The 18,624-nt window shown below is 51.1% G+C and overlaps 1 protein-coding gene across 11 annotated transcripts in view; it reads right to left on the bottom strand.

The window, feature by feature from the left end:
• Positions 1-17,178, bottom strand: part of LYPD6B (LY6/PLAUR domain containing 6B) — a 165,710-nt gene extending 148,532 nt beyond the window's left edge. For 6 of the 11 annotated variants that reach the window (XM_072789152.1, XM_072789158.1, XM_072789157.1 and 3 more), the window contains exon 1: positions 16,439-16,574. The gene's annotated coding sequence lies outside the window, so the exon portion shown is untranslated. Of the gene's footprint in view, positions 1-3,080; positions 3,225-16,438; positions 16,575-17,005 lie in introns of those variants that run through there. The other 5 variants (XM_072789141.1, XM_072789161.1, XM_072789159.1 and 2 more) reach the window with 5 other exon arrangements.
• Between the last annotated feature and the right edge of the window lie 1,446 nt (positions 17,179-18,624).

Raw genomic sequence — 18,624 nt, 5'->3', positions numbered from 1 at the left:
AAGCAACCGTATCCGACTCCTCCCTCGGTCCCCATCCTGCTCCGGAGCTGTCTGGGAGAACGAGGTGTGTTGCTTACTCCTAACTACCAACCAGGCCGCCTCTCCCGTGCCCCGTGCCCAGCGTTTGCTGGGGGCGTCCCCTGGAGAGGCACGCTCACCTCACCCGAGGCTCCCAGGGAGTAGGAAGCAAATGCCAGGGAGCCCAGGAAAAAACAGAACTCCTTCCACTGCATCCAGAGACAGGGAGAGACAGATCTAAAAACACATAGAAACAAACACACGGTTCATTCTCGAGCTTAAACAGCGAAGTCGTATGGTAGCTGTTGACGTCTGCTATGAACACGTCCGAGCGAATCACCGGGGGGGCTGAGAGGCTGCAGAGCCTTCCTCTGCCCGTCTTCACCCTTTCTGAGGTATTACGGGAGAATATGTCCAAGCCCATTTCATCCCGCAGAGTCTAAAGTCAAACCCACATCAACACATTTTCCCCTAAAACGTGTGGTCTCCTCCAAAGGCTCGAGCAAGAGCAAGCATTCACAAGGCCTGGGGAGGGCGCTGGGACAGCGGGTCACTGCAGCCCCCGGGGTTCAGGTTCGCCCACGGTGGGCGCGGACTCTGCCCCGCAGGGGCTCCCTCTTGGAAGCTGCAGCTGCAGGAGGCACCAGAGCAGCCTATGGTCCCTCACACCGCTGGCCCCAAGCTGCGACCCTCTCTGTGTTGATCGCCCTGCACCAAGGGGACTCTGTGGCTCCTCCCGCTGATGGGGATCAAAATAATCCCCTGTCCCTTGATTTGGGGCCTGGCCTGTGAATGGCTTCGGCTGGAAGGAATCCAGGCAGTAGGACGCCCCTGCAGGCTTCTTCTTACCCCTTCCTGCTCCACAGACGCCCGGGGAAGAGCTGCCCCACATAGCTGCTGTCCTCAGCGTGGATCCCACCTCAGCTGGGTGGGAGCCTGAAGCACAGCTGCTCAGTGGAGCCCGGTTGGGCCCAGCCCCGGGGGACGGCGCGCACGACTGCAGGAGCCTCAGCAAATAACTGCTGTTCTAAGCCCCTGTGTCCTGGGTATTTTTTACACGGCATTTTTACAGCCAGAGCCAAGTGATACACAGTCTAAAGAGGCCGCTCGTGAGAAACACACTGTGCCCCCACCCCCCAAACAATAAATTTTAATAGGTGCTTACTCTGCACCCATTGTGCAAGCCCTTGAGTGAGTCCACTTATTCATTCCTCACAAGAACCCTGTAAGGCAGGGAGGATTTTTATCCCTGTTTGAAAGACAAGGCAAGAGAGGCACAGTGAAGTCCCCTACCTGCAGCCCGAAGGTGGCAAAGGCGGGGCTGGCCCCAGCCACCCGCCCCGGGCCTAGCTCACCGCGGGCCACCGGCCTCGCACCCTCCTACCCCGAGCTGCCTGATCATGCCGGTGGAATCCACACTGACGAGCAGTCGGGAAACCAGCCCGGCTCCCTCCCAGCCTGGGCCCAGCTCATCCCGCCAGGCTCTGCTCCGTCCCTCACCGGCCTCTGTGCGGCCCCAAGCTCCCCAGCACCCCTGCACCCGCCGCCCAGACAGGCCTGCGCTCCTTTGCGCGCCCTCGGGGTCATCCTGCAGGCCGCAGGTCCTGGGCTCGCCCGCAGCACCTGCCTCCTGCCTGTCCGGCTGCTCACCCTAGGCACCCAGCTGCTCACCCCGGGTGCCCGGCTGTGCTCATCCTGGGTGCCCGGCCGGCTGCTCACCCTGGGCCCCCGCCCACCTGCAGGAGCTCCCCCGCGAAGCCCGGAGCACCGCCACCAGCACCGCCAGCTCCCCGGGGCAGCCTGGTGACAAGCGCGGGGCCAGCGCAGGGGGCCCGTTACAAAGCCCGTGAGGGGCAGGGACGTGAGGCACCCGTGGGTGTGGTCATGGGCCGAGTCCCCTCCGACACAGCAAGCCCTGGCTCCCGACAAACCCCCATTGCATCCTCCGCTCCCGCCACACGTCCCCCTAGGAGCAGGGTTCCCCGGGCACCCGCCCCCGTGGCCGCTGGAAACCGTGACCAAGCCTCCGGGCCCGATGCTCAGTGGCCGCGAGGGGCGCCCGGGCTCAGGTCATAGAGGAGGCCGATGGGCACGCAGGTAGGTCCCCGGGTGGAAGGAGCAGATGCCCGGCCAGGCGAGGACGTGGCGCGGGGCCAAGGTCCCGGAACCCAGACCCACCAGCGCCCAGGCCAGGCCGCCTCTCGCAGCCGCGGGTCCGGTCCAGGCTGCGCAGCCCAACAGCACCTGCCACCCGCAGGCAGCTGGCGGGGCCCGGGCGGAGGCCACCTGCACCAGCCGGGCCGGTCTTGGAGTCTCGGGGAAGCTACAGGGACAGGAGGGCAGCAGTCGGCCCCTGGGGTCCAAGGCCGGCACCCCACGCCCAGCCCCGTCCCCCACCGCAGCGCCACTGTCCCTGCTCCTGGTGTCGCCCGAGAAAGGTGGGAGACACCAGGGTGATGGGTGTTCCTCGAGCCCTGCACAAGCACCCAGGAGGTCGGTGTTACAGACGCCCGGGACGCAAGAGCCACAGGATCTTCGAGATCAGGCCCCCGAGGAGTTTTCAGACATCTAGTGACTACTTGGTTCAGACGATCGCTTGTAGAAGCATAAATAGGAGAGGGGAAACTGAGGCTGCTCCCTTTGGGAGGCAGGGGCCAGGGACCCCAACTGTTGGCATGGGCACAGCCTCCAAGATGGCTCAGAGGAGGCTGGGGAACTTGGGTTGGACAACAAAGGTGGAGGCCAGAGCCACCCCCTGCGCCTGCTCCAGAGGGGTGAGGGGACCCCATCCGAGGCCACATTGTCTGAAGGCAGCAGGACCAAGAGCAGGACTCAGGTCCTGGCTGCCAGCCCAAACACTCTTTCCCCCAACAGAGCCACCCCTCTTTCTGGAAAGGGCCCTCTACATGCCAGCCTCCCTGCCCCCCACCAGCAAGTCCAGGGCCACCGTAGGGCTGAGACCCAGGTCGAGTGACTTCACGACGGTGCATCTTACTGTGCAGGGAAGGCTCTGCCGCTGTAAACACCAATCCACCCGGCCCTCCCCTCCCCACCCCACTGACCCCCTGTTCCATGGCCTACGAGCTGCTCCGGATCTGCTCCCATCTCCTTTGGTTTTCCGTTGCAATCTCTCAGCACCAAATCAAGTGCTGCGATTCTCCGATTTGCCCGGTTTGTCCCCACACAGTATTTGTCTCTGGTCTTAAAACGCTGCTTCCTCCACTTTCTAATTTCATTTTAGAAGCCTGCGAGGAGAGAAGCCAACATTTAATCGTAGAGACTGGAGGGGACTGTGCAAACCGCTTACGAGGCACAAATAGAGTAGTTATTTTCCTATTTCCCTTCTGATTGAATTGGCTGCTGTATCATATGCAGTAAACAGTACGAACCAGAAAGCAGCCCTGCATCCTTATCTCACCCCCTCACATAATCTAAAGGAAAAAATGCATTGCAATAAAAAAGAAAAAAAGGCGACGAGAACTTCGTATTTGTTTAAAAGTTAATTAAACTTGAAAGGTTTGTGGGGACAATTCATTTTCTTCTGTAGCCTGAGACCATAAGGTTTGCATTCGTTTTACCACTGGAATGATAAAAAGTAACCTGATGTTATTTTAATTGTAATAATAAATAATAAAACTGGAATAAAAGGTCTCTTTTTAAATAGCAAAATAAAAATGGAAGCCTACGTACCATACAATGCTGACTTAACTTATAAAATAAAAACTAAACTTTGTTAAGGTGTACGCCTATTTCATTGCTTTTGGGGTTTTTTTGTTTTTTTGTTTGTTTTTCATTGCTTTTGTTAATGACACTTTCATTCTTTTCTGGAAAGATGACTTTGCAGCAAGCATGCAGGTGGGACTTTATATGCATCCTAGTGAATCTTCCTTATTGACGAGATTAAACTGGAATGCGCTCTTTACAAAGAAAATTCAAACTACAATGAAACAGCACAGGAGGCCTCCGGCAAGCTTTCTGGGTAACCCAGCTGTGGAGCTGTACAATGTCCCCATCCTTATCATTTCCACGTCAGAAGTGCCCGCCAAAAGGACAATGCCGGGTGGTCTTCACAGTCAAGAGGAAGCAGGAATCCTAGATGAATCCTACTGAAGATGAGCACCGAGGCTGGCGTTGTATTACCGGATGCAACAAATGGAGCCAAGAAGCAGGCTAGACATGGATTGTCTCCCCAGAAAATGGTGTGTGTGTGTGTGTGTGTGTGTGTGTGTGAAAGAGAGAGAGAGAGAGAGAGAGAACATTTCAGAAAAAGAAGAGCTGCTGATAAGAGAAAAGAGTAACTGTTGAACAAGATAAGAGGTGACTCCTAGTGAAAAAGATGGAGTTGGATGAAAGGATTTCCAGGCCTCCAGTTCTAAAATTCCTTGATTCTATGGAGTAAAAAGTGAAAGCTCCATCAGCAAATTGAAACCCAGAAACCCCCAGGGGGAAGCCCACACCTCTTACCTGTTTCCTTCTGACAGATTACCCTGGATGGGAACCACTTGCCGGAATATTAAACTTCCTGTTTCCTATCTGTCTCCCCCAAGATTTCCCCATGAGCACCCTGAAGATAAGGTGTGTGTTTAACTCATCTTTCTGATCCCAGCACGGTACCCGAAGCACATAATGGGCAGCCAAACATATGGAAAGGTAGGATGGAAAAACTAGCAGGGAAAAATTAAGTTTTATTTTTAAGTAATGATCGCTTATATCCTAGGAAGCATTAATCAAACTCCTTGGCACCTAGATGTTACATAAATAGATTCTTCAATTAAAATACATTTTTTTCCCCTATTAACTACCAGGCCAAGCCTTCAGATGCACAGAAAAAAAGGGAATTTTTGTTTGTTCCTTCCCTAGGAGAAAACAACCAGCAACTCCAGCTCCTTCATTCAGATTCTTATAGTATAAAAACAGGCATCAAAAACTAGCACAGGGACGCCTGGGGGGCCTAGTGGTTGAGCATCTGCCTTCTGCTCAGGGTGTGTCCCCAGGGTCCTGGGATCGAGTCCCACGTGGGGCTCCCTGCATGAAGCCTGCTTCTCCCTCTGCCTGTGTTGTCTCTGCCTCTCTCAGTGTGTCTCTCATGAATAAATAAAATAATAAAATCTTTAAAAAAAAACTAGCATAAACAATATTGGCCACTTTGTTAAATGGGAACTGACATAGGAACAAGACCAGGATGTCTGCTCTCGTGACTTCTATTCAACATCGTATTGTTGCTTCTAGCCACGGCAAGTAGGCAAGAAAAAGAAATAAAAGCATCCATATTGGAAAGAAGTAAAACTATCTCTCTTTGCAGATGACATTATCTTCTCTATAGAAAATCCTAGTTAATTCCCTAAAACACTATAGATCTAGTCACCAAGTTCAGCAAGGTTTCAAGATACGTGATCAAAACATAAGACAACTGCATTTTTATGCACTACCAACAAATAGTCTAAAAATGAAGTTAAGACAATTTCATTTACACCGCACCAGAAAAAATTAAATGCAAATGCTCAGTAATGAATTTAACAAAGGAAGTACAAGACTTAAACACTGAAAGTCACCAAACATCACTAAAAGAAATTAGAGAAGACCTAAACAACTGGGAAATAACCCGTGTTCATTACCAAAAAACTTAACATTGTTAAAATGGCAATAATCCTCAAACTGATCTGTAGACTTAATGCGATCCCTATCAAATCCCAGTGGCTTTTTACAGAAATTAACAAACTAATCTTAAAATTCTTATGAAAATATAAGAGACCCAGGATAGGCAAAACAATCCTGAACAAGAACAAAGTTGGAAAACTTACATTTCCCAATAACAACACTGCTACAAAGCGACAATAATCAAGACTGTGTGATACGGGCATAAGGATAGGACTACAGATCAACAGAATAGAATTGAGAGCACAGAAGTAAATTATATATTTATGGTCAAACTGATTTTTGACAGGCTATGACAATCAATGGGGGAAAGAATACTCTTTTTTGGTACATGGTGCTGGGACAACTGGATAATTACACACAAAAGAATACATTTGGATCCCTAACTCACACCATATATAAAACTTAACTCAAAACAGACCAAATATCTAAATGGAAGAGCTAAAACTATAGAACTCTTAGAAGAAAATAGAGGTGTAAACCTTTGTAATTTTGGATGAGACCATGGTTTCTTAGATATGACACCAAAAGCACAAGTGAAAAAAAGAAAAAAGCCAATAGAATGTTATCAAGATTAAAACTTCTGTATTCCAAAGGATACTATCAAGGGAATGAAAAGACAACCTACAGAACGAGAGAATATATCTGCAAATCATATATCTGATAAGAGTCTAGTACCCAGAATATATAACTAATTCTTACAATTCTACAATAAAAAGACAAACATCCTGATTAAAAACTGGCAAAGGGTCTGAGAAGACATTTCTCCAAAGATCTACAAATGGCCAATAAGCATATGAAAGAGTCTCAACATCATAGGTTATTAGGAAAATGCAAACTGGAACCACAAAGAGATACCATTTCATACCCACTAAGATGGCCATAAGCATAAGGACAGACAATAAAAGTTTTGGTGAGGACGGGGAGAAACTGGGATCCTCACCACATTGCTGGTAAGAATGTAAAATGGTACAGCAGCTTTAGAAACAGTTTGGTAGTTCCTCAAAAAGTTAAACAGGATAAGCATATGATCCAGCAATTCCACGCCTAGGTGTATAAACCTAAGAGACCCGGAAGACACGTGTCCACACAAAAACTGGTACATGAATGTGCATAGAATCATTACTTACAATAGTCCCAAAATTGGAAACTTCCCGAATCTCCATCAAGATGAATAAACAGAAAGTGGTATATCCGTACTATAGAATATTTTTCAGCCATAAAAAAGAATGAAGGACTGATTTATGCTATAACCTTGAAAACATTATTAACCTTACAATCTTGAAAACATTATGTGAAATAAAAGAAGCTAAACACAAAAGGTCACATACTGAATGATTCCATGCATAGGAAATGTCCAGAATAGACAAATCCATAATAATAGAAAGTAAATTAATGGCTACTGGGGGTTGAGAGAAGGAGGCAATGGGGAATGATTGCTAATGAGTATAAGACTTCTTTGTGAAATTGTGAAAACATTTCGGAATTAGATAATGATGATAATTCACAACTTAGTGAACGTACTAAAACCGCTGAATTGCATACCTTAAAAGTATATAATTTTATGGAATGGGTGTTTCTCTCAATTCAAATATTTTAATGGTGAGATCCCTGCATACACTGCTGGTGAAGATGCTCACTGGTAAAACGTCCTGAAAGACAGTTTTGAAAACAGGTATCAAATGTGATCCCAAATTCTAAGAACGTATCCTCTGTGAATAATTACTAACATCACCACTTAAGTTATAAGGATGAACTGCAACGTAGCATATAAGATGAGAATATTGGAAATGCCCTGCGGGGGAAGAGCGGGCCCCCTGCCCGCTGAGCGAGCCCGACCCCGGCCTCCCCGGCCGAGCTGGGGCTGCGGCCGCCGCGAGGCCCCCCAGGCAGGAACGCCACTCGGCCTGCTGCTCGGCCCGAAGGTCAGCACTTTGTCAAGAGCAAACGCTTCTCACATTGTTTCATGCTTTTGACAGATCACCAGAGCGACAAGGAGGCTGTTTCCGGGGGGCCTGGTGGCTCAGTTGGTCAAGCGGCTGCTCTGGCTCAGGTCATGACCCCGGGGGCCCGGGATCGAGTCCTGCGGCACCGGCTCCCTGCTGGGCGGGCACCTGCTGCACTCTCTGCTCCTGCCCCTCCCCGGACTCACGCGCTCGCTCTCTCTCTCTCTCAAATGAATAAAATCTTTTTTTTTTAAAGGCTGTCTCTGTTCATTTTGTCCAGATCCATAATTGCTTCATGGGGTCCTCATAAATCCTCCACACCTGGCCCAAAGCCAGTCATGCTGCTGCCTAATACAGATTTTAACAAATCATGATCCCAGTCCTGGAGGTGGCTGGGGGAAGAGGCACTCTCAAGAGTTTAGGTGATAAAATAGATTAGTTTATGTTTTCTGGAGGCAAGACGGGAATATAAAGCTAGAGCCTTAAAAATATTATTTCATTATTTTAGGTATTTAATTGTGTCACTTCTAGAATTTCTATTCTAAGGAAATCATTGCGGATCTGCACAGAGATTTAGCTACAAGAATGCACACGACAAGAGTTGTCTATAATAGTAAAAAACTGAGTTCAAGCTAAACGTGCAAGGTACAGCCTCATGAGGAAATACGTTGGCCATTAAAAATAATGTTGTGGGGACGGCTGGGGGGCTCAGCGGTTGAGCATCTGCCTTCAGCTCAGAGCATGACCCCGGGGATTGAGTCCTGCATCGGGCTCCCTGCGTGGATCCTGCTTCTCCCTCTGCCTGGGTCTCTGCCTCTCTCTCTCTCTGTCTCTCATGAATAAATTTTTTTAAAAATTAAAAATGCATAAAAAATAAAAATAATGTTGTACAGGAATATATGATGACATGGAAAATGATTTTAAAGGTCAAGCTTTAAAAAAAGAGTTTTAATACAGTTGAAAGGGATCATTTCATTTTTGTAAACATATATAGATACGTACATATACAGACAAACATGCTCAGAAGAAACGAGAATGGTTCAACGTGACTATCTGTGTGGCGGGAAAACAGCTGATTGGCGGGGGGCAATCTGTCCTTTTCCACATTTTCTACAATGAACATGTATCACCCTGGTAGTAAAAAAAACAAAAAAACAAAAAGATACTCTTTTGAAAAAGGTAAAAAAAAAAAAAAAAAAAGAAAAAGAAAAAGAAAAAGGTGAAATTATCTAATTTCAGATGGGAAATCTTTTTACTTAGGACTTGAAATAAAGTCCTCACGTGGTTGAGTGTGTTTACACTTAGCTCTGCACTTCCTGGCTGCCGAGGCAAAAAGGGAACTGTAGCGAGTCATCTCGAGTCATCTCGATGGCACCTGTTTCAGGTCGCGGTTCCTCCCAGCAGAGAGGCCGCCTCTGCCCCCGGGACTGCAAGAGCGGAGCCCGCCTCTCCGCAATCCGGATCCCTCCCGTGCAGGCCGGGCGGTGGGGCCCCAGGCCTCATTGCTGTCCCCTGGCTGCGATCAGAGGAGCTGCCTCCCCCCAGGACACGGAACACCCCCCCCTCCCCGCCGTGTCTTCTCCATAACGTTCTTCCATCCCTGTTCTTCACCACAGAACACGCTCCCCGAACGTCCCCAGTGCGACACCAGCGAGGCAGCGGCTGACCTTTATGCAGTATTTGATGGTGTCACTGTTTCGTATGAAGAAGGACACTCAGAAGGGCCTCAGGATGGAGTCGGTCTCCGAGAGTGGTAGATGCAGCACGCTTTGAGAATGCACGCTTCTTTTTTAAAGATTTTATTTATTTATTCATGAGAGACACAGAGAGAGGCCGAGACCCAGGCAGAGGGAGAAGCAGGCTCCCTGCGGGGAGCCCGGTGCAGGACTCGATCCCGGGACCCCGGGGTCACCCCCTGAGCCCAAGGCAGGGGCTCCACCACTGAGCCCCCCGGGCGCCCCCCGAGAAAGTTCATTTCTTAATACTAGGTCTGCTCACGAGACCTCAGAGAAGAGAAAGTAGGAAAAGTTGGGTCAGTGGCTATGGATCGCGGCTTGGAGACTTTCGTCGGGTTTTAGAGCAAGACCCCAGTGTTGCTAAAGCTAACGCTGCCAGCCCTGAACTCGCCTCCGGAAAGCTGAGCCTCACTAGGATGAGAGGGAGCTTCCAGAACACACACGACCTCCCGGTCAGAGGCAGAGCCCCGGAGGCGGAGGCGTGGGATGGGGCTGGGGGCTGCGCCTATTACCGCCTGTGCATGGCCAACCTCGCTATAGAAATCACGTAAGTTAGATCCTCCTCTACATCCCACCTACAGTTCTCCCAAGCCCCACGGATCCAAGTCACTCCCAGAGGCAGCAGGGATTTTGCAGGGCGTGGGAGGCTACTAAAATAGCGCACTCCTCCCTCCAAATGCCCCCCCAACACCTTCCGCTCCATGTGTCTGATGCTTACCTCCAAGGCCCAAATCAAGTCTTTCCTGCCCCCCGTGCGGCCTTCCTTTCCCCTGCGGCCTCCAGGAGCACCTACCCACCGCATACCCACGGACACCCACCTTGCAGGTCACGTGTCCCTGGTCAGGCCGCAGGCTGTAAAACACGAGGCATCTCGCTGGCACCTGACACGGCATCTTACGCATGGGCACTTGTCTAAGGGGACAAGTTCATCTAACCCGCCCAGCTTATCTACTTCCCAAAGCAAACACATGGCTGTCAAGCCCTGTGCTCGTGAGTAGATAAGTTGATAGCACGACTGTCAGCAGAGCAATAGTGCTAAAAGGCCAGCGTTTCTTGACTGGGAATACAGCTTTCTAGAGCTACTGCAAGAAATTAATTTTGTTGTGCTGACCACCATGGACAGAAAGAAGGAAATATTCTTCTTGGGGATCTCTGGGTGGCTCAGCAGTTTAGTGCCTGCCTCCAGCCCAGGGCGTGACCCCGGGGTCCCGGGATCGAGTCCCACGTCAGGCTCCCTGCATGGAGCCTGCTTCTCCCTCTGCCTGGGTCTCTGCCTTTCTCACTCTCTGTGTCTCTCATGAATAAATAAAATCTTTAAAAAAATTTTTTTTAATTTCTTCTTGACGTCTACGGCATTCAGCGTCTTTCAGAAAATAAACATACACACATAGCTAATTAGGATAATGCATTATCAATAGGGCAAAAGTGGGAGGACACATAACAATCACAAAGCCCTCAACAGTGTTCCTCAAGAGATGGCTGCAGTTCCCATCCCACTGAGGTTGGGCCACACAGCTGGATACAGTGTCTACCAAAAGACAAGGCGCCCTTCCTCTGCTCTGCACAGATCTGCCCACCTGAAGCCCCGGTCTCTGCACGCAGCCACTGATTTGCAGAACATGCCACACAGTGCAGCCCAACTAGTGTGTGACACTGGCCAGAGCAGTGGGGAAGCTGAAACATGGCCAAAGGAAGCAGCATGACACCAGGCCAAGCTGAGGTACCAGGACAGCTGTGCTGAAACCTTTGCAATGAGAGCTTGTCTAGTGAAAGATGGGCTGGAGAAGCATCTTCCACACTGCAAAAAGACAACCCGTTGGTGGGTCGTAAAATCAATTCAGAGGTACAAGACTTACAGTAAATTTTGTTTCATAAAATGCCTGTCGTATGAGCGTGTATACATGCACGCGTGTATGCACGTGTGAACACGTCCTGCATCATGCACACAGATACTTGTCAAAACACTCTGCGAGGCTGCAAATCAGACGAATTATTTGAGATATTATAGAAGGAGTCATTTCAATTCAATAGAAGGAAAACATCTCTAACAAATAAAACTATCTCACGCTGAGGTTTATCGTTTTGAACAGCAGAGAGTTTGCAGCCCCTGAGAGACTTCAAGCAGCGCCAAAGCCATAGATTGACATGGAGGATATTCATTTTAGTAGAAAGTTAAATGAGATGAACTCTGTTTTCTCCCCATTCTATGACACTATCAGTCTGGATCAGAGGCAATCAACTATTCCTGAAGGCACAATTTGGAGAAAATAACCCCATGGAGTCACAAGGGTGAATGTATACAGCCTCAAATTTTATTTGATGGTTTATGCTGGAATAGCATCTCTGTGATGGGGAAAACTGTTAGGGAGACTTAGACCAGGGTTCTCAGCCTAGATAGACATCAGAATTACCTGTGGAGCATTTAAAAGATACCCATGCTTGGATCCCCAAATATATCAATTAAAACACTGGGGCCCCAAATTTGTATTTTGTTTAATGTTCTTTAGGCCAGAGTTGAAAACCACTGATTTATAGGTACAAAATGTATAAATGGCATTTTATAAAGCACAGAGGAAAGGGAAACAGCCTCAGGATTTAAATGAAGAGCCTCACTCCCATGCTCACAACAAATAAAAAACAAGATAAATGGCAAGTCCAGAACTTTCTTGAATCCACTGAAAGTTGAGGTCACAGGGAAACAAACTAGCCCTAAAACTAAGAACCAGACACCTATAGGAAGAGGGGAGACAAGCACGTATTTACCTGAGGCAGATGCACCTGGACACTGGCTAACAGGCATCAAGTAGCAAATAACAACAGAATACTGCTGGAAGGGTGGAAGAGCATGGAGCCAGACCACTGTGAGGCTAAAGGAAGACCTAAGACTGACACTGAGATAGACATTAGACAAAATTCTCTAGCACACCAGCCCCAACTCTAAACTCAAAGTATAACAAGAGGAACTAGAAGTGGGTGGTGCACAGAGAAGAACCATACCAACAAGAAACCTCTAATTCAGTTCAAATCCTGATTAGAGTGATCAAGCCCCCACACTCATGGTCTAGCAGAAATAGAAAGGCACTCCCATTTCCAGACATAAGAACTATTTATTTTAGACTCCCATGTCCTACACAGGGTGTCCAGTTCTCAACAAAACATAGAGAGCATACAAGAAGCAAGAAAAGGGGCACCTAGGTGGCTCAGTGGTTAAGCATCTGCCTTCAGCTCAGGTCATGATCCTGGGGTCCTGGGATCACCTCCCACATCGGGCTCCCCACAGGAAGCCTGCTTCTCCCTCTGCTTATGCTTCTGCCTCTCTCTCTGTGTCTCTCATGAAAAAATAATAAAAAATTTTTTTAAGAAAAGTCAAGAAAAAGACATCCCTGCCACATGGTGGCAATGAATTGAACCAAACTCAGATATAACACAGATGTTGAAGGTATCAGACACTAAATTTTAAATAACTTTAACTGTAAAATATCCTAAAAGAAAGAGTGGGCAACATGAAAGATTAACCGTCAAATTTTAACAGAAAGATAGGAACTTTAAGAGAGAATAAAATGGAAAAACGTGAAAAGCTGAACAGAGTAACAGAAATGCAGACTGCTTTCAACATTCCTTAGCAGATTTGACACAGTGGAGGAAAGAGTCAGTGACCTTGAGAACAGGTCAACAGGACTATCCACACTAAAACAAGAAGAAACAAACGGAAGAATGAAACAAAAATTAAGAGTGTTCAACAGCTGTGGAACAAATTAAAATTTCCAATCTAGGTATAATCAAGTTTTAGAAGGAGAAAAGAGAACAGAGCAAAAGAAATATTTTATGAAATAACTGTTGAGAATTTTCTAAAATTAATGACAGGCACCAAACCACAGGTCCAAGAAGCTCAAGAACAATCAAGCAGGATGAGTACCAAGAATGTGCATACATGTGCACGTGAAGACAGCTTAAACCAAAGACAAAAAGAATATTGAATGCAGTGGCATAAAAACAAAACATTAAGTATAAAAGAACAAAGATAAGGATTATAGAAGACATCTTGTCAGTAGCATGCAATGTTAGAAGCCAATGAAGCAATATCTTTAAGGTGCTTAAAGAAAAAATAAACTGTCACTCAAAATTCCATACCCAGTAAAAATATCTTTCAAAAATAAAGGAGAAAAAGGACTGGCATAGACAAACCAAAACTAAGAGAATTCATGGCCAGGACACCTACACTATGAGAAATGCTAAATGAAGCTTTTCAGGCAGAAGTAATATAATGTCAAAAAGCTGGATCTACACAAAGACATGAAAAGTGCTGGAAATGGAATAAATGAAAGTCAAAAGCAATTCATCTTTCTTCTTATTTTTAATTGCTATAAAAGATAACTGAATATTTAAAGCAGGAGTCAGCAAAGTATGATTTACAAACCAAATCCAGCCCATAGTCTCCTTTAATATGACCTATAAGCTAAGAATAATTTTTTATATTCTTTAAGTGTTGTTTATAAAAGAAAGAAAGAAAAATTCTATAGCAGAGACCAAATATGGCCTCAAAGCCAAAAATATTTACTTTCTGGGCTTTTAGAGAAAATAACTGCTAACCCCTGGTCTAAAGAAAAATAACAGCAATGTTTTATTTACAACATATGTAAAAGGGAGATGATAGTAACAATAAACATGAAAGATAGAAGGATTGGAAACATACAGCTGTTAAGATCCTTACACTACATGGGAAATAGTATAAAGACCGGATGACTGACAGCCTTGAACGGGGGCCCAGGTTGTCTACACCGTCCTGTGGACTTGGTTTAGGTGGCAGTGAGCAAGGGCAGAGAGGGTGCAGGGGACGGGTCCTATTTTTATCTGCTGAGAACACACTTCTCACGGGGAAGCAGCCCTCCCCAGTCTCCATCACCTGAACTTGAGCTGAACTAATCCCCTGGGCCCTGGTGGCTCCTGGGTAGTCACTCCTCCTGGGGACACCCACTCCCTATATCCTGAGGTGGCTTGGCCCCTCTTTGGTCTATTACATCGGTAAGATACGCTATGAGGATGATACCGCTGGAAGAGGAGCGAGCCCCCACCCCTGCCCTCTCTGAAGGAGCAGACAACCTTGAGGGTCCCGGTACTATTTACCCTCCACACTAAAAATCAGTCAACACAGCAGGTGAAAAGCCCCAAAATATATATGAGCGAGAATGAGCCTCACGACCTCATCCTATGAGCTCCTGGATGCAGCTATACCTGAGGCCACAACCGTCAGCCTTTTTCATTTCAGCCACTGCATTTCTAATACTGCATTCAGGTGATTCTCAAGGGACCAACACCCAACTCAAAAGAACTCTGACAAACACAGTGGAGAATGATGCCAGCCGGCCGGTGACACCCCTGGGTGCGGGGCCTGTGTCCTGGCACCTGTCAATCGTCTGCCCCTAGGATGGCAGCAGGAGCTAGAGCAGCCTGCACGCAGCCTAGCAGTGAACCAGTCAGTGATTTAAAAACAAATGCCAGGGATCCCTGGGTGGCGCAGCGGTTTGGCGCCTGCCTTTGGCCCAGGGCGCGATCCTGGAGACCCCGGATCGAATCCCATGTTGGGCTCCCGGTGTATGGAGCCTGCTTCTCCCTCTGCCTGTGTCTCTGCCTCTCTCTCTCTCTCTGAATAAATAAATAAATAATCTTAAAAAAAATAAAAAATAAAAAATAAAAACAAATGCCAGGGACGCCCGGGGGCTCCGGGGTGGAGCACCTGCCTTGGCCCGGGGCGTGACCCGGGGTCACGGGATGGGGTCCCCTGTCCGGCTCCTTGCGTGGGGCCTGCTGCTCCCTCTGCCTGTCTCTGCCTCTCTCTCTGTCTCTCTCGTGAAATAAATAAAATAAATAAATAAAATCTTAAAAAAAACAAAAAAAAAACAAATGGCAGCCCTGAACCCCCACCCCCGGGCTTCCCCCCAAGGAGCGTCATCTGAGCCTCTGAGGATCCCCCTCCTGTTGGGAGGCGCGGAGACCCTGGGAGGAGGCCAGGGCTGCGTGACCACGCAGGGAAAGTGCACAGGACCTTCCCCAGCTCTGGGCCGTGTGCTTTAGGGACATCAGGTAACTTAAAGCTATTTTAACGATCAAAATGCCCATTTGGGGGCAGCCCGCGGGGGCTCAGGGGTTTAGCGCCGCCTCCAGCCCAGGGAGTGACCCCGGGTCACGGGATCGAGTCCCGCGTCGGGCTCCCTGCAGGGAGCCTGCTTCTCCCTCTGCCTGGGTCTCAGCTTCTCTCTGTGTCTCATGAATAAGTAAATAAAATCTTTTTTTTAAAAAAATGCCCATTTTGCCTTCGGGGAAACTGAGCATCCGCGAGGTCACGCTGCGCAAGGCCACGCGGCTGGGAACTAGAATTTGGGCGGCGCTCGAGGGCTTTCCCCGCTCCCCCTCGGGCCGCTGGCTCTGGCGGGGGGAGGCGCCCCCAAGCCCGCCCCGCGCCCCGGGGCACAGGCCGCCGCCCTCCAGCCTCCGAGCGACCCCGCCCCCAGCCCCGGGCCCCGCCGCCTGCGCCCGTGGCCTCCGCAGCAGCAGTGGGGGGGGCGGGGCCTGGAGGGGCGGGGCCTGGAGGGGCGGGGCCTGGAGGGGGCGGGGCCAGGAGGGTGAGGAGTCCGGGGGCGGGGCCGGGAGGGGGCGGGGCCTGGAGGCGGGTGGGCGGGGCCGGTAGGGGCGTGGCCAGGAGGGGTGCGGAGTCCGGGGGGCGGAGCCGGGAGGACCCGGCTTCGACCCAGTGCAGAGCCGCGGGCGCACAGGGAGCTGCCCTCCGCTCCCGCCTCCCGGACCCTCGCAGCCCCGCCCGGACACCCCCCCCCACGCCCAGAGCCCCCCCTGCAGTCCCGCCGCCCCGACACCCCCCTACCCGGACACACACACACACACACACACAGTCCCGCTCGGACCCCCGCAGCCCCCCCCGCCCGGACCCCCTCCCCCGCCGCCCCGCGCTCTCCGCAGCGCCCCCGCCCCGCCAGCCCCACGCCAGCCGTGCTCGGCGGCGCCCTGGCCACGCAGGAGCCCCGCCCGGTGCAGACGTGCCCAGGTGTTGCGCCCGCGGACCCCGCTCACCTGCGCCGCCGGCCTGTGGGCGCCCCCGCCCGGCCCCGGCTCCCGCTCCGGCTCCCGCCAGGCTCCGGCTCCCGCTCCCGCTCCGGCTCCCGCTCCCCGCCTGGGTCCGAGCTGCGGCCGCGCGGGGCGGGGCCCACGGGGGCGGCTCCTCCCCGCCGAGCACCTGGGGCGCGCACCGACCGGCCGGGACAGGTGGGGCCCCTGGGCACCTGGGGGTCCTCCCGGGTCGCAGGGGGGCGGGCGAGCTGCCGTCGGCCCAGCCAGCGACCGGCGGCGGACCGCGGGGAGGACAGCCCCCTGGGGGAGGGGTGCAGCCCGAGAGGCGGCGCGGAGCCCGGTGACAGCGCTTGGGCCGCGCGCGCAGGTGCGGCCGCCCGGCCCCGGGGGAGCGGCCCCTCCCCACGCCCCCGCCGCGCCCCCGCGCCTCCGACGACCCCAACCCTTCGGTAAAACGAGCCGCTCCGGATGCGAGCGGAGGAGCCCCCGCCGAGCCCGCCGAGCCCGCACCCCCTGACGCCCGGGCCCGCGCTCGAGCCTGAGTCCCTGCAGGCCCGGGGCCGCCCGCACCTGCGCAGCTGGCTGGGGGGACGCCGCACCCCCGGGCATCCCCTAAGCCGTCCGGCAAACCGCTGCCTGCCCACGACGTCACGGGCAGGGGTACCCCGAATACAAGGCTGTCCCGCCAGCTGGCACCTGTGCACACAGCCCAGTGGGTAAGACCCGCCCGGGTCCCGGATCCCGGATCCCGGATCCCGGATCCCGCCGCGGGTAGCAGAGCCGAGCCTGGGGCGTCCGAGGTGCTGCTGGGCCCCGAGGCGGGAATAGGACCCCCACGGAAGGGCAGCCCGGGGCCCAGCGGCTTAGCGCCGCCTGCAGCCCAGGGCGTGACCCGGGGTCCCGGGGTCCAGTCCTGCATCGGGCCCCCGCAGGGACCCTTCTCCCTCTGCCTGGGTCTCTGCCTCTCTCTCTCTCTCTCTCTGTCTCTCTGAATCAATAAATAAAATATTTTTTTAAAAAAAGACCTTCCAGGGAAAGGGGGATTGGATTTGGCCCCCTGCTGAGATCTCTAGTCCGTCTTTCCAGGCCTCTCTGAGGGCTAGTGTCGTATGAGCCACCCACACGTACTGAGGCCTTGATGGTTGGGGAAAAAAATGTGAAAACAAAACAAAAGGGTTGCGGCGCACCTGGTTGGCTCAGTCAGTAAAACATGCGAGCCTTTATCTCAGGTTTGTGAGTTTGAGCCCTGTGTTCGGTATAGAGGTTATTATGTAAAATAAATAAAATAAAATCCATTAAAAAAAGATGTATTGGGATCCCTGGGTGGCGCAGCGGTTTGGCGCCTGCCTTTGGCCCAGGGCGCGATCCTGGAGACCCGGGATCGAATCCCACGTCGGGTTCCCGGTGCATGGAGCCTGCTTCTCCCTCTGCCTGTGTCTCTGCCTCTCTCTCTCTCTCTCTCTCTCTGTGACTATCATAAATAAATAAAAAAAAATTAAAAAAAAAAGATGTATCAAAATAGGCTACGTACAAAGTGTATGTTCTTTCCATCGAACAAATGAATGCTTTAACACGCCCGTATACACACACGCACAATGATGTGTGATGCTGCTACTCATACATTAATTTCAAGATTCATTAAAGAAATCCATTATAAGCGCGCTACAGGAAACACCGTATAACTGTAAAATTGCGTGGAGAACATTCGTACTGAGAACTATGTCAGTCCACTTCCACGACGGTCTATTAAGCCTCAAAGGCCACAATCAGAGGCTGTCTGCTAAGGTGAGGTCATGGCCAAGTGGCCGGCTCCAGCCCTGCCCCAATAGGCTCATTTAGGGCCTGGACCCCCACCCCATCCTGCCTTATCAGCAAGCCCTGCACAGATGGGCGTTTCAGATGTGGTGTGGCCTGGTTGGTGGCTTCACACTGGGCAAGGCCAACCTGGCAAAAAGTCACAGAGAACGCCCCGCCTAGGTGTGCCCTCCTCCAGCCGTATCCCCTACGTGGTAGGCGGGGAGGCTGGGTCCCAGGGTGGGGCTGTGAAGGGTCCTGCCATCGGGACAGCCATGGAACCAGCACACGGGCTGGGCTCGGGGGCCCCTCCAATTCTCATCTACACAAAGTGGGCCGGGCCCTTCTTGTGTGTGGCCGGTTTCAGTCGGCGGAGCATGTGATCCCCTGTGATT

The sequence above is a fragment of the Canis lupus genome, chromosome 20, assembly GCF_048164855.1.
Source record: "Canis lupus baileyi chromosome 20, mCanLup2.hap1, whole genome shotgun sequence".
Classification (NCBI taxonomy): Eukaryota; Metazoa; Chordata; class Mammalia; order Carnivora; family Canidae; genus Canis; species Canis lupus.
This window is presented reverse-complemented; position numbering and strand designations above follow the sequence as displayed.